The sequence below is a fragment of the Lonchura striata genome, chromosome 2, assembly GCF_050655825.1.
Source record: "Lonchura striata isolate lonStrDom1 chromosome 2, ASM5065582v1, whole genome shotgun sequence".
Lineage (NCBI taxonomy): Eukaryota > Metazoa > Chordata > Aves > Passeriformes > Estrildidae > Lonchura > Lonchura striata.
Genome location: NC_140704.1, coordinates 30,936,789 through 30,952,815, shown reverse-complemented (window position 1 = coordinate 30,952,815; position 16,027 = coordinate 30,936,789).

The following is a 16,027-nucleotide window of genomic DNA, read 5'->3' as shown; positions in this document are numbered from 1 at the left end:
CTCAGACTCTGTCTAAAAATTTTTATGTCTTCTGCAGCTGGATTACCAAAGCACTCACCATTGATCAAACAGTCCTCCCACCAAGGCCAGCAGAACCACAGTGAGCCTATAAAGAAGAGATTCTGAAAAATCATGTATCCTGTTAGCCAGAGTGCTCTTAGCTATAACAGCAGGTACTGTAGGCAGCTATCAGTGTTTATGATTTTCACCCTAAAAGCATCCAAAACATGTCCTACTGTGTGTCCACACCCCCATAAAATCAGGCCTGAAGGACTTCTTTCCCATTTTGGCATTGTTTAGCACCATCAGTTGTTTCCACTGAATCCTTGATTCAAAGCATTTACTTAAGCTATAAAAGTAGAAGATTTCTCTGTGTTCAATAGATAAAAATAGCTTACCTTGGGTTGATGCATTTTATTTATATTCCACTTGAATTATTTTTAATAACTATTTTATTTTCTGAAAACAAGATCTATTGGTTGTGCATTGCAATGCTTGCAGAGCTGGAAGGCTAGCACTAAGATTTCATCAACATTTTAATGTGGAGAAACTATTTACCCAGTAATCACATTGGACTAATATTGTGAATGTTTTACTTCTTGCATTTAAGTAAACAGAAGAAAAGTCTACAAAATTATGTGGCCAGGCAAATAAAATTATTTATTTTGTTTATTCACACTGATTTAATTAATTTTTAATGTGCATTTTGTAGAAAATACTCCATTAACTCTACCAAGCTAGAAATCTACTGTCCAGGAATACAAATAAATGTGATTAGTTAAGTGGACATGTATTATAATTAAAAATTTATCATGAGCCAATACATTTTTTTTTTTGTTCTTTCAGTTCTGTCGCCTGGTAGAAAAATGAATTGCACCATTGATGGTTCACTAACCTAGGGAAAAAAGCAGGCAATGGGAGCTTGTTTAGCAATTTCACCAAAATTGAGCACATAGTAAAATAATTTACAAGGTCAAGCAAATAACCAGAGAATAACAGAGGGTGAGCTTTACTGAAGAGCAGAGAATTACATTTTTGCATTTAAGCACAGTATCAAGCAATCATTCTATTATTTGGCCAGATCAAGACTGAGCATATTGCACCCTATGTAAATCAGCAACTAATATTCCACAGCCTCTTCCTGTGCACACATCGGATGCTTTGAGGTGAGCACCTTACCTGAAGACACTGAGAAAAACTACTGGAGTACTCAGTGTGCTTAAAATTTTTTTTTTTAACCTGATATAACTTCTAATTTACCTGGATTTATTTAAGGCTTTCTAGAAATAACATTGCAAAATACTAGTGCAGGATGTTTCATTATACACAAAATGAAACAAACATCATTATCATTACCACTACCATCATCATCAGGTGCCTGAAGCCCATGAGACAGATTTAATTATGGAAAGGAATAGCTACTTATTAACAGAAATAAAAAAAATAAATCCAAAACAATTAAACTCTTCCAATACTTCTCCCTTTTTTAAAAAGGTAAGGCAAACTCCTTACTGTCTCCAAACCTTTTTATTTTTGTCATGTTCTTTGTAACTTTACCACTCTTTTCAGAAGATATTTTTATAGTAGATGCTTCTTCCCTCTTTCTTTAGATTTCTAACCTACCAGTTCAACTGTATGGGATCTTGGTGATATAGAATGTTTTCTGAAACGTAGGACCTTTTTTAAAAAACCCATTTCTTTGTATTTCGAAGTAACTGCACAGAAATGTCCCCAGCTGGACAATCACTGATGGAAGACTACTATTCCGGAGCTCAGTCTTAAAAAAAAAACACTTAAAAAAATTTAAAATTGAGTATTCTTAAACAAATTATGCAGCTCGTGACTTTCACAAAGTTGCCATTATTCTTTTCAGAGCAGCTTTCCTTAAATAATAAAGATGCCATGAGAAGATGATCCTCAGAATAAACAAAATGCAATTACAGAATGAAATAACTAAAAGGCAAGGATAAACAGAGGTGAAGGGCACATCAGAGAGAAAGGAAAAAACTTTTCTAATTATATGTGGAAAGGAACAAAGAGAGAAATAGACAAAGATATCCTGGATCATTGAACAGACTTGCTGCAACAATTTTTAATACTGATTTCTTTTTCTGCACACAAAAGGAAAGAGGCTACTATACTGCAAAATCCTGGGCATGTGCAGTGTTGAAATAAAAAAAATGAGCAATATCTCACAACTTGTCATTGGAAGAATTTAACTGTTATTGTTGTATAGAGAAGAGAAAGGGCTGGACAAATTCTGCCATGGATTGAAACATTAATATCTTACCCTGATGTTGACAGCTGTCTTCTTGCATATTTGTATGTCAACTTCTTCTGAAAATTCATATCTGTACACTTAGAAGAAAACAACCCCTATAGGCAACTTTGAATTTAAATGAAAATTATGTAAGTGTAACTGAAAACAGAAGAAGAAACATTTGAAAATTGTTATTAGGGAAATAATGCTTATCTTTCTGTCAGTAAGTCTCATCCATATAGAAGCATCTTTAAGTGGTTAAAGTTTCTCTCAGAGTTTATGGAACCCAAGTACGTGTTCATACCTTGCATGATGCCTGCCATGGGGCTCACCCATATATCTGGTACTATATAGAACTAACAAACTATCTACCCTTTCCCTGGTTCCATCATAAACTACTGTCAAATCGACTTTCTTTCACTTTGAAAGGAGTAGAAATATAGAACAAATACAAAAAACAGCCAGGAAAAATATAATCCTTAGAAAAAAGGAGCATTACATGGTGGGTTGGCCCTGAGTTGCCAAGCACACAGAGCTACTCACTCACTCACTCACTCACTCACTTACTCATTCACTCACTCACTCACTACTCACTTGCCACCTTCCAGCAAAACTGGGGAGAAAACAGGAAGAACAGAAAACAAAAGAAAGGTTATGATAAAAAAAAAAAAACACTCAGCAGTTATGACCATAAGCAAAGAAGACTTGGCTTGGGGAATTTAACTAATTTACAATATGTAATTAGTGTTTCACATATTGGGAAACAAAAATGATAAACATTTAAATACCAAGGGCTTCCATGGGCGCATCTGCTCTGGTGCAGGCTCGTCCATGGGCTTCAGTTGCCTTGGGGGTGTTCCTGCTCCACTACAAAGCACCTCCTGCTCCTCTGGCCTTTCTGTAATTTCTGAAATATGATTTCACTGTGTCACTGCAAACTTCTCTGATTAGTTCAGAGGCAACATCAACTCCACTGTTGGACTGAGCTGTCTCCTGCCATGGGTCCATTTATTTGGCTGGAACTGGCTGTGTCTGGTCCAGGGCAGTCCCTGACTTCCTCCCACGGAGGTCAGTCATTAGGATCCCCATCCAAACATGTCATTTAGCAATATAATTGCAGAGCATCAGGTTCTGTGAAGCCATGCTTTTGGAAACCAATTCACCCCATGCCTAAAAAGGGCATGGCATCTCTTACGAGACCAATGTTCTTCTCAAGAATAAAGTTGAACCACAGGGTACAGATTGCCAGAACACGAGTCTCAGCTCATTTGATCTTGAACAAAGCCTCATGTAGGTGACTGCTCTTCAGCAGTGGTCCTGTAATCCATGAGGACCTGAACACAAGCAGGAGTTGGGTGTTAATGGAACTGGGGACACAATGTACTCTGCAGAGCTCAGGAGCTGGCCCAGCTGGCTGGCCTGGTTAGTCTGGCTGGCACCAGCGGTGACGTGGCCTTTTTTCCCCTTTTTTCCCCTCTAGTATTAAGACAACCTACAGCTATGTTCAATCTGCAATTGATCTGAAGGTTATGCAGTTCAATGCAAAGCTGTTGGTGGAAATTGAAGTCTGTTACTGACAGGCAGAACTAGTATAGCCAGTGTCATTAGGGTGAGTAGATGCATAGTTATACAAATGAATGGCATTGTTGTATCAGTTATGCTATCAGATTGCTTTATGCCAATCTATGAGCAGGTATCCATTAATGCTCTGCAGACACAAAGAACATTCCATTGGCTAAAATGAGCTGCAGCGCGAAAGTAGATGCAGGACCCATTTTTCCAAGAAGCTGAGAGATCAAAAATTATTAGCAGATCCAATAATTAACAATGTTAGCTCTTTAGGACCACAATCAAACATTGACTCAAACCTTGAGGATCTACTGAGTTGGTGCAGTTAGGGCAGAACAGACTGTGCAATGAGTGCTGCATGGGGAATTGCATCAGCCATCTGGTTCTTACTCCTGGGCTCCAAAGGATGAGGAGGAGAAATGGTCCTCAGTCTTTTGGTACGGGTTCACATCAGTATGTGCCATTGACAGACACATTTGTTGTTCTGTCCTACAGCTTAGTGAGGAAAAACCTAAGAGGAAACTCCTTAGAAAATCAGTTTCAGAGTAGCTAATTTTAGAGTAATTGGTTTCCACAAAAATGATAAGAAGCAAACTTCTTTATTAAAGATTCTTCCTTACAAAGGCTTATTAAAACCAAGAATTTAAAAATTTAATTCCATATAAATACATACTTTAAGTAGTTGATACTGAAACTATGTCATTAGGAACTTTATTAACTTTCTGTGACGCTTTAGCTCAAGTTATTCTCCACCTAAAACTTTGTCTTCAAAATAAATAAAATGTCTCCTGTACTTTGCAGAATCAATATAAAATATTTTTAAAAGAAAGTGGCATGCTGATAAATGCATGTGATTCCAATTCTTTACATACTTAACTGAAGTTTTTCTTAATATGCACTTTTCCGTAGAATTAAAATGTTTAGAAAAAAATTAACCAGGAAGACCATGGAATAAAAATTAACAGCATTGGTCTAAATAATTTATTATAGGGAGGGAAAACCTAGTTTAAGATTTAGAGAATTGAATCCACCTTTACTGTGCCAATGAAAAGAATAAACACAAAATAAGAGTATCAATACTATGGCTCAAAAAGCAGAACTTGGTCCACAGCTCCACTGCCTGCTAGCTTTTTTTTGTCCATGACACATATTCTTGAGATGAGATGCGATGACTTTATTCCAATTTTTGGACATTTTAGAATCACTTCTTACTTTCTACAAGCATGAACTTGGCAGGTGCAAAATAGAAAAGAGTGAGCTCAAAGACCTATTCTCTGCTACCAGGCATGAGACTTTAGAAGAGACAGCAGAGTTAGGAATGTCAGATGCTTGTCTAAATAATTGACAACTACAATGAAGTGAGGGCAAAAGTCATTCCCAACCAGACTATATTTAAAACTGCTAACCTGAGAAGGATTCATAGTCTAGGGAACCTGTCTGAGATACATCTTAAAAACCCTGCTGTGTGTTTCCAAGTTCAGTCATTGGCTGTGAAACAACTTTAAATTAGAGATGTACCAAGCCAGTCACTGCACAGAACTGGCTATATGGAAAGTTACATTGTACTAATAAAAACACAGCATCCTATGTCACATTATGGCACAGCTGATTTAGAAACCATCTGCATTCACACAAAACTTCTAGTCAGACTTGCACATTGAAAGGAATTGGTGTCATTTTGATTTGAGGTTGTGATTTGCTCAGAAATCAAGCAAGAGCAAAATTAACTGACAATATACTGTTAAATTATAGTCAATACATAGTCAGATGGAGCAAGACCACAAGATCCAAAGGGTCTGGAGATTGTGTGCCAAACCACTAAAACACCAAGTTCAGGGGTCAAATTCTTCCCGTTGTGAGTATCCCCTACTCCTGCCAAAGCTGGTGGGAGCAGCATGTCTACACTGCAAGGCAGAGTGTTTGACAAAGATAGATTTCTGTAAAGAAATATTTCTTGTGTTATTTGCAAGTATTGTTTGGTACTGTGGTTTTTATTTTGGTCTTTTTTTATTGTTGTTGCCATTTGTTTGTTTCTGGTTTTTTTTTGTTTTTGTTTTGTTTTTTTTTTTTTTAATAAGCCTGAAAAATGGTAGAATGTTGAGAAAATTGATATTGAATGAAATCCTTGTTTCACTGAAGTCATTGGGAAAATTCCTATTGACTTTCCCAGGGTCAGCTTCACTGTACAGTACAGTCCCTTGTATATCCTTTATTGGTGACACCCAAATAAAATGTGCTTTGCTTACAAATCAAAACATTTTTATAAGCTGCTAGCTCTTTGAGCGCAGCATGGTGGATGAAATACAAGCTGCGCTCTTCTCTGCATCTCCTATTATTACCTGTCATAAAGAATCCACAATTAGGGTTTAGCTGGCAATTTTGCTGCTGATACACAAGGCAGATAAAAATCCAGATTGTTCTTCCAAATCTGTTTTAGCTCTATGTTACTGATACAATAGCTTGTGGTGGTGAAAGAGTAAGCAAAGATTTACCTTAATCTACACTGCCAGGTAAGATGCCTAATGAAAGAGGTGGGATATATTCCCACACAGCAGAAAATTAATATACTCCACAATCTTGCTGTCACTGAATTTTTAAAATCTTCCATTTGGGTGTACCACAGCAGCTATTCCAGTGTACCAGATCTTGGCAGACATTTTTGAATTATTTGAGGGACAGCAGGTCATATCTTTGAGAGCTGACACCAGTTCCTGCAGACACACACAGGACGAAACCAATAAATTAAAGTATTTTTTCAAACAAATGTGACTTTAAAGAACACAAATGAAAGAGCAGTAGTCAATATCACAACACTGGTACTTCTAAAATACTACAGTAATTTGTTGTAAAACTTTTACCAGCTATGGAGATAGAAATGGAAGATGAGAGAGAATGAGTAGGGAACAAGATGTGATGTTCTGAGTATGAAGAAGGACAATTTTCTCTTTTGCAGATTGACCAGAAGCAGAAAATCCCTTGGGATTTTAAGTAAGGCAATTTCTTTTTGTGTGGAAAACTAGTTTTCAAGTTGTATGAAGAATAGACAAACTAGTTGGCCTAAACCTTAATCTCTCTAGCTGTGGAGCAAAACCAGTATGGTAACTTGTAGAGGGTGTAAGAAGCACCTTCCTTTTTGAAAAATGCTTTGGTTTTTTTTGGTGGTTTTTTTTTTTTTTTTTTTTCTGGGAAGAAATGCTTCTAACTTGATTTCTGTTCTGTTGGAACAAAGTCAAGTTAAAATATTTTCTTTTGTCACAGCAACATCAAGTTAATAGTTATCATTACATAGAGAGTAATTTCACATTGATCCATAAAAAAAATGGAAAACAAAATGACTAGTAGAAAATAAAGCAAATATGTAAATTATTTTAATTAAAAATGCTACCAAAATATAGTATTTCCTATGTTGTTTATATTTTCTCAAAGGAGTGGTTCTCTTAAAATTATTTGACCCTATTTATAGACATTGTTTGTTCTCCTCTTGTTTCTTTTTGCATTACTGTTTAGATAATTTCAAATTTTGATTTATGTTTTTATGGCAACACAAAGGGTTGAAGCCAGTGACATCTATTAAAATAGCTTGTGTCATAGATCACGCTATATTTCCTTCATCTGGAGGCATTTTCCTGTGATCTCTTTGAATTAGTTTAATTTGAAAAATGTTGTTCTGGAGTTAAAGTACAATGAATAATAGTCATTTGTTTGGAAACTGAAAAACAAGAAATAACCAGTGCTTTTTTAATATACTAATTGTTTTGTTTATTCAAATTAAGAGAACTGTATGCCTACAGACATGTTACGAATTCTCAGGAATATGCAACATTTTCTCTGCCCTGCAGCAAATATTAATAAAATATAATCTGTAATTAGTTTCTTTTCACACATTTTTGTAAAGGGAGAGCAAAGAAATTTAAACCAAAAGGCACAAATTTATTTCCAAATAAGGAAAACCTAATTTAGTGTTTCTCCAGTTAGCTGAAGACCTTTTTCATCTTGAAACAAGAGGAAGGTCAGGAACATGGTCTGTTCTGAAAAGCCCAGGTGGGTATAGTGAAGCATCTCAGAAGGAAACCTTAAAGCTTAAAGAGTTGTGGCCCTTCCTTTTAATGAGGATACTCTGGTACTGACAGGCTGTGGGCTGAAGCATCACCACGTCTGTCCAGAACCACACAGTGCTGTGCCTTAGGCTGGCACGGCAGCCAAACCTCCTGATTCAGAGCTGGGGTGAGAACGCTGCAGGAACCCGTCTCTGAGAGAGGCCATGCTCTAAAGCAAATCAGACAAAAAGAAAAGCACAAGGGATTTTTTGTCTTACAAATGGGAAAGGTTGTTTTCAGAGAGTGGCAGATTCTTTAATAGACTCAAAATGTAGTGAGAAGCAAATATTCTGATTCTAATATATACTTAAATCTCCTTATGCTGCTCTGGAAACATAGGTGTCATACATGAGCATGTGGTGCAGAAATTACCTACCTCATCATAGAAGCACTTCCCCTCATTTTTACATCTGCTTATGGCCCACTAGTTTCAGCTGCATATTCCTGATTTATAGTGATATAAGGGAATAGGAAGTATATCTGAATGAGGCTTTTTTCTTATTTAACTTTAAATATTATTATGAATTTTGCTTGCTATATCACTAGCCTTGTAGATTTTAATCTGGTGAATGATTTCTGGTTTGGGGGTTTCTTTCCAAGTTATGATGCCCTTGATTTTTGTTGTTTGCTTTTTTTTAAATGAATATTAAATAGATTGGGCCACATAGAAATAATTTACCTGTGTTGTCATGCTAAGGCAGATTTCAGTAAAGTGTTTAGTTGTTAACGCGTAACATCATTTGGTTTATATATTTACATTATTTGAGCGTTTAACCATGGCAATCATATTCTTCACTGTGAAAAATTTCCTTCTAAAATAGTAACCAGAAAGAAACATTAAATAATTTGATGCAATGATAAAACAAGTATAATATAATAAGAACATTGCATAGTAAAAACCTGTTTTTTTCCCCTATATCCTCTAAATTCCCTGTCTTGGTTTGTAATCTGTATCTACAGTGTGTGGGAACATAAATAAATTATGAATGACAGGACAATCTTCCAGGGGTGACAATTTTCCCCAAGGCCTTATAGCTCTGAGAAATAGCTGACAAATAAGAAGTTGTATCTGGTGTGGTAGGAATTGGTAAATTTAGAAACCTTAATTACTCTGGTGTTAAATATGGGTGAGGATGTTTTTATTAACGTATATTCCTGCAGGGTAGATTTTTGGGTGATAATTCACTGGTTCAGCTCCACCAGATTTAAAATAGAAAAATGCACTCCATGATTAATTTGAAGCCTATTTAAGTCTGTAAATGACAGAAATTTAACTTTTTAATGTATGTTGAGTTGCATTTAACCACAATAACTAGGAACCAAATAAAACAAACTTATTTCAACAATATTTAATCTTGTCCTTCCAATTCCCAAACATGATGTAGCAGGCAGAAATCTATGCTGCTATTTCTAGAGTTCTGTTGGAGGGAGATGAGGTAGCATGGCGAGAGGAAACACATGTATTCTGTTTATTATATTGAAGGGGCTTCTCTTTCTTTCTTCAAAATATTTTCACATAAAAGCATCTATTTCTGAACTGTCACCATTTTTATGTAGGCATCTTACAGATGTGATAAAATTTACGTTATTTTTTAACTTTAATATCAAAAATATCTTCAAGATATTTTTATTAATTGTACATACATTTAACACTTTGTTTTCAGGAGGAAAGGATTGTTTAAGAGGCATTTAATTTAATCGAAACAATTTTAAAGAAAAAGATACAGTTGAAACATGTAAAAAATTATTTATATGCTTGGGAGAAAAATCTCATATTGAATGTACTAAAAGAAAAACATCCTCAAATGGTTGGTAGATTGTAAAAATTGTTTCCACTTACCTTCTTATGGTAGTTAAAACAGTCAAAATAATCTAAAGCATGATCAGTGACATCTATGAATATTTAAACTGAGAAAGTTTGGAACAAAGCTGAGGGAAATCATACTTTCACAAGAGACAGTCTGTTCAGTCCCAATGGAAAAAGAAATACAAAAATCAAATAGGAATGGTCTCCTAGAGATGGTTGAGATGACCTAAGATCTTCTGAAGGTCTGGTGGACCCTCTTTCAATAGCAGAATCCACGTCTGAAAGGAAATGTCAATCCCATGACAATAACCTGCTCCCTTCCAGCACAGACATGAGACAATTGGTGAAGGTCTTTTAAATACATGCTTCTTAGGTTACCATTGTCTTATTTTAAGGTGGTTTGATTTTTCTCCACACACGCACAAACCAACCCTTGAAAATTATTATGCAGTATCAGCAATTTTTAAAGTAGGTTAGTGTAACTATCATATATAATAGACAATGTCAAAAAATGTATTGGAAACACATACTGGGGAAATAGATTTGAATTAGAAACCAAAACAGCTCTGTGCTCACTTTCCCCAAGCTAGAAAGCACCAAACAGAAGTGAAAATACTACTGTAATACTACTGTTAGAAATTATTACAAAATCAGTCTTTAATATTAGCCAGAACTCACTGTTCTGCTGGTTGGGAAGGTATGAGATCTTTTTGATTGCTCAACTACAGTAATTGCTGCCAGATGGATGCAATTTAAAGATCATTATTTATAATCCTTCCTGTGCCCTCAGTACTTTATCTTGAAACAATTGCAATTAATATGTTCCTCAGCATTTTTTTGCTGAGATAAATTCTTTTCTTGCTCACCCAGGATAAAACACTACTAAATTAATCATTGAACAATTTAGCTAAGGAACACAGCTTTGTTGATGTGCTGTTGTTTTTAACATTTAATTAGAAGGAGTCTGAGAGCTGATTAGCTGATACTGTACTCAGTATGATAGTACAGATCATTAAGAGTCAGATGCAAACCAAAGCACAGTATCTTGTCTCACCATGTGCAGAATACTTACCTGAAGAAGCAAAGCTCTCCTGGTGTGAAGTATGTCAGTACTTAGGTGAAAGGAGATTTTGTCTATGAGAAAAAATTGTCAAGTATGTGTGTGATCTGAACAAAACATGAGGAAACCAAACACACCAAGGGCAACCAACAGCCCAGAAACATTTCTCTAAGTCTGTTTGCTTCAGCTATTTCTTGCTTTTCAGAGCTGTATAGCCAGAATTCTAATTTATAATATAATATCTGTAGCATATATTCTTATAAAGTCCAAAAGTGACTTTACCAAGTGAAAGAAAGAGCCAAGGTAACTATGGCTTCTTCCTGCTGTTAGTATTGGTCATTTCTGCACAAGGCCCTAATTCCCTGACACTGATGTGACTGGACAACTTCCCCAACCAGACTGGGTCTGCTGCTGCTAAACTATCAGCAATCTACAGATATTACTGGTGAAAAATAATCTGAGCTTTGTAGATGGATGTAACAGGATTTTAGTCTAGCAATATACCCTGTGTTTTTACAGAATAGCGATAACACATTGATACCAAATTCAATTTACATTTCAATTCAGTTGTACATTTTTTTTATTAACTAGACAAGGAATTGGGTCAGACTACAGATCTTCCATCATATGTTACAGTAACTAACAATTTGCTGGGTATAGTCCAAAAAAAACATAATTCCAGGCATGTTGACAAATCACTCTTTCAACTCTGTGCCCTCTGAGCTTACTATTTTGGATTCTTTCTTCACTTTATTCATGAAGTGTGGTTTTAATAAAAGTTATTATTACAGTTTGGCAGAGAAAAGGGGATGATGAAGGCATGAACAGTTCAAGGAAATTCTTTTTGTTAACCATTAATTCCTATTTATGTCTAACTTTGAAAGAATGTGAATAACTAAACTTTAGTCCCTAAATAATTTATTTTTGATTTTAGACTGCTAATGATTTTTTTTTCTGTACTCTACCTTGGACACAAAAATTTTAACAATTGTTTTTCAAAGAACAATACCATAAAAGAAATACTTGTTTCAAATCTTCTCAAGTTGTATCTCAGATGCCCCATAGTCAAGGACATTTTTCAACACAATGTATCTCACCACTAGAAAAAAATTACTCAGTGGGAGATAGATAAATTCTGATCTAATTAAAAGAGATGGTGAAGGAAAGAAAAAATAAACACACTCCTTATTCTTAAGAAAAACGATCCTCTGAAGCTTCAGATTAGGACTCTTAACAGGGTTCCTGCCAGCTGTTATCTCTTTCATGACTCATCCAAAAAGTATGAGGAGGCAACGTCTGGAGCTTGGACTCTACCTTTTTCTACAGTGTATTGGATGCTAAAAATGGGAGCAGATACTGGTCCTGAGGTTCTTGAATGCTAGTTCCTGAGTCGGCATTATTCCTGGTCAGTGTAGCAGCACAAATTCCTTTCATGCATGAGTTATGTAGTCTGTCAGGACACTTAACATGTGCAGGTCTGTTCTAGCCCTCATTCAGGCTGTGCTCCGATTTGGGCAAACGTGAGCTTTGGGACTCTACATGATGGAAGCTGTAATGCCTCCGATTCAGCAAAGCATATCTAGTGCACATTTAGCTGTACATGTGTTAGATTCACCCTCATTCAGAAAAGTGTTATTAATAAGATGAAATCTGAACTCATTTGATGACTGTACTGTACGAAGGCTGATATTCCTAACACACCTTCTAACCTTACTACCTGAAAGTGCTGCAGGATTCTAAACTTCAGTGGCAAATCTACAACATATTGAGGTGTTAGTTAGACATCCATTTCAAAGCCTTTTAGGTTTAAGAATGCTTTATTACAGACTTCATTGTCAGAAAATATTTTGACTCCATTTAGATCAGAAGAGTTTAAATAAATCTTGATTTAATGGGCTTTTCTGGAATATGAAACTTACTCCAAAAAAGGAAGGCCAGAGACTGAAAGCTGGCAGAATGTCAGACAGGTTATGTAAGTCATGCAATTCAAAGCACATGTTAATTTACTATCCTGATGGGACTGTTTTACACTGTTTATATAGCAAGACAATAATGATATTATCTCGCTTTTGCTTTGTTTTGAACATCCAAGGTTAATCACAAAATTGTAGAATAGTCTGAGTTGGAAGGGACCCACAAGTCCAACTCTTAAGTGAATGGTCCATACAGGAATCTAACCTGCAAACTTGGTGTTATTAGCACCATGCTCTAACTAACCAAGACAATAAAACAAAAAGAAGGTAACGAAGTCACAATTTTACCTGGTTGTTGCTTCAAATAAATTATTTGGATTAAAGATTTATGCTTATTTTCTATTTCGGATCAGTATTCCCAAACTGCAGAGGAAATGGAGGAGACTCTTGCCAGCAGTGACAACAAGAATGTCACTTGAAAACACTCAGTTTGTTGCAGAGGACAAGATGAAAATGAGATGTGTTCAGAGGATGTCAGTGAGATACTCATGACATAGCTATAAACTGTACCCAGAACTTTAGTATGCTCACACCTAGTATGGTAGTGAATTATTGAAAAGTGCCATTTCTTCATGTAGGCAGGTTGCAGCATGGTTGAACAAATGCTCACTGTCTAGATTTAATAATTATTGAGCAATCCATGGCGATGGTTTTTCTCTTTGCTGAGCTGCTATATGCTGATCCTCTTCAGCTGATCACAGTGATCCCCTCTAACACCTTTCCATAGATCCATAACTTCAAGAGGAGAGCTATGAGATGTACTATAGAGCTGTGGAATAACTTTCTGTAACTATACAGAGAGTGAGAATGAAACTATGTGCTAAGTGCTTTTAGATTATGTAATCAGATTCTTCTGTGTGTGTTACAAGCCAATGCCTTAATACTTGATCTAAGAAAACCAGTTGTGACCTAACAAGCTTAACAGTCACTTCAGTGACACAGATCCTAGCTTTACTGAGCCTGAACTACACATTCAGCAGAAAATTTGCCTGTGTATTGAACCTCGAACAGACAAAATCCCTTATCTTCTTCTGTACAAGTTTTACAGGGGGTTTTCTTCCCATTTTAGAATGCCAACACATACTAATTTAGAGTATGAACAAACTAAGGAGCAAAATTTACTAAGTCTATTCTGTACCAAAAAAAAAAAAAAAAAAGGAATGCTCTAAAGGCTGTTTTGCACACATTTCTATAGATAGGATGCAATTGATACAGCTGGTTTTAGAATGAAATCAATAGGCAACTTTTTGTAGAAGCCAAGACAGTGTCACACCAAACACTTAAAAGCTGTTTGTCAGCATACTGGTTTTCCTTGGTTTTCCTTCAGTCAAACTGAATTGATGGGATCCAGGTGACAAAGAAGTGTAAAGAAATAGAATCTGCCAAGTAAGTTCAGAGCATAAAGTACTTGTGAAGAGAAGAGGATTTGCAAACTGCCCTCGAAGCTGAATTTTTCCATTTCCCAGAGAACATCCTGGTAGAAGTCATTCAATCTATGTCAAATATTCCAAGATGGCACAACTGATATGGCTTGGTACTGACTAGAAAAGAAATCCATAAGGAAAAAGAGTAATCCATCTTCCAAGATCACTCAGTTATGTTTTTTTTGTTCAAAACTGCTACCTTATACCTGCATATTAGCAACACCAATATTTAGGGAATATTTCGCCTCTTGGACTGCACCAGCTTGTTTCTCATTCTCTAAGCAGCTATAGGATGGTGTACAGTTTCAATTTTATTCCCAGATTCCTAGGCTGAATTGGATTCAGTGGCCTCAGTTCTGATTTAATGCTATAGGACCAGTCCTTATTCATAATAAAAATCTTTACAGTATTGTTTTAGAGACTCATGGAATTAGGAAATCAATAAACTGAACCACTTGAACAGAATGTACTCAGCTATGAGTACATGCTCAGAAGTGTTACATAAAGCTGGTAATTTCCAATGGAGAGGCTATAACCTTGTTAGGGTCTCTTGGTCATCAGAGACATGTAAAAGGGACTAAGTATAAATGAATATTTTTGCTCTAATTTCTACTTATTCATTGCCAGTACTATATCATCCAATTACCCTTCATCCTGCTGTATGTTTGTAATTTTTTTTGTCATGAACCATTTTTAAAGTCTCCAATGACAGAAAAAAAGAGGAAAAAAAGTTTTCCTTCAAAGTCAAGAAGAACAAGATTGATGTCTTTTGTTCATTAATCCAACAGTTTAAATTAAAAGATCCAAAGCCCTCATGACTCTAATTAATTTTACTTTGGAGATGGGATTTTAGTATTTGCCGACTTTCTGTAGTTATAATGAAAACTTGCCTGCATATTGAATGATTTTTTTTCCTTTTTCCCCCCCTTTTTTTTCCTTTCATCATAATATTTTTGTTATTGGAAGCACAAATATAGGAAGCATTTGAAAACCAGCCAGTTGAGACATCAAGCAGTTAAATAACTTAATGTTGCAAAGATGTAAGCATGTGCTGAAATGTATGTATGAATAGTCCCATGTGTAAAGTTAATTGCCTAGATTAGCACATAATGATGATGCAGCACCATAGTACAAATAAACACAAGTTATATGGACAAAGACTGTATCTTTTAATTTTAAAAAGGTAGTGATTAGAAATTTATGTTTCCTTCCTGTCTTTATTTGAAAGGGTGCTCCTCCTGAGCAGTCATTAACTCTGGCTGTGGTCTTGCTCAGCTCTTCACCTCTCCGTAGCCTGCTGATTGGAAAGCAGGAACCCAGGGCACTTCCTCTCCTGCTGTTGGACCCTAGTTTTATATCTCTGTTTTATTAACTGTTACATGAAGTGATCTCCATCTAGGGCACACTTTTCACAAGGTCTCTTTCCCTCCATCTTTCTGACAGCTTATTATGACTGAAGTGGAAATGTTACATAAAACAAGCTGTTTATGGAAATCTTATTTCTGTCACATGAGCTCTATTCTGATGTGACAGGCTCTCTATCTGGCTGCAAGCGTTAAATATATTAATTATGTCTGTCATTATGCAATTCCCCTCTTATCACCACTGGATTTTAAAGACCTAGTAAAATATACTCTGAGCAGTAAAATCATAGCACCTAAGCACACTTCAGCGTTTATAACAATCTGACATAATAAGGATACTGTCATTGAAGAAACACCTTCCTACACCCATGTGGGTACTTGAAAATCTGTGCTTTCTCCATCCTCCTACATAAATATAGTAGCTTAGGAACTTTTATGCTGTGCCTTGATTTTTAATGATTAGAGATGTCAGG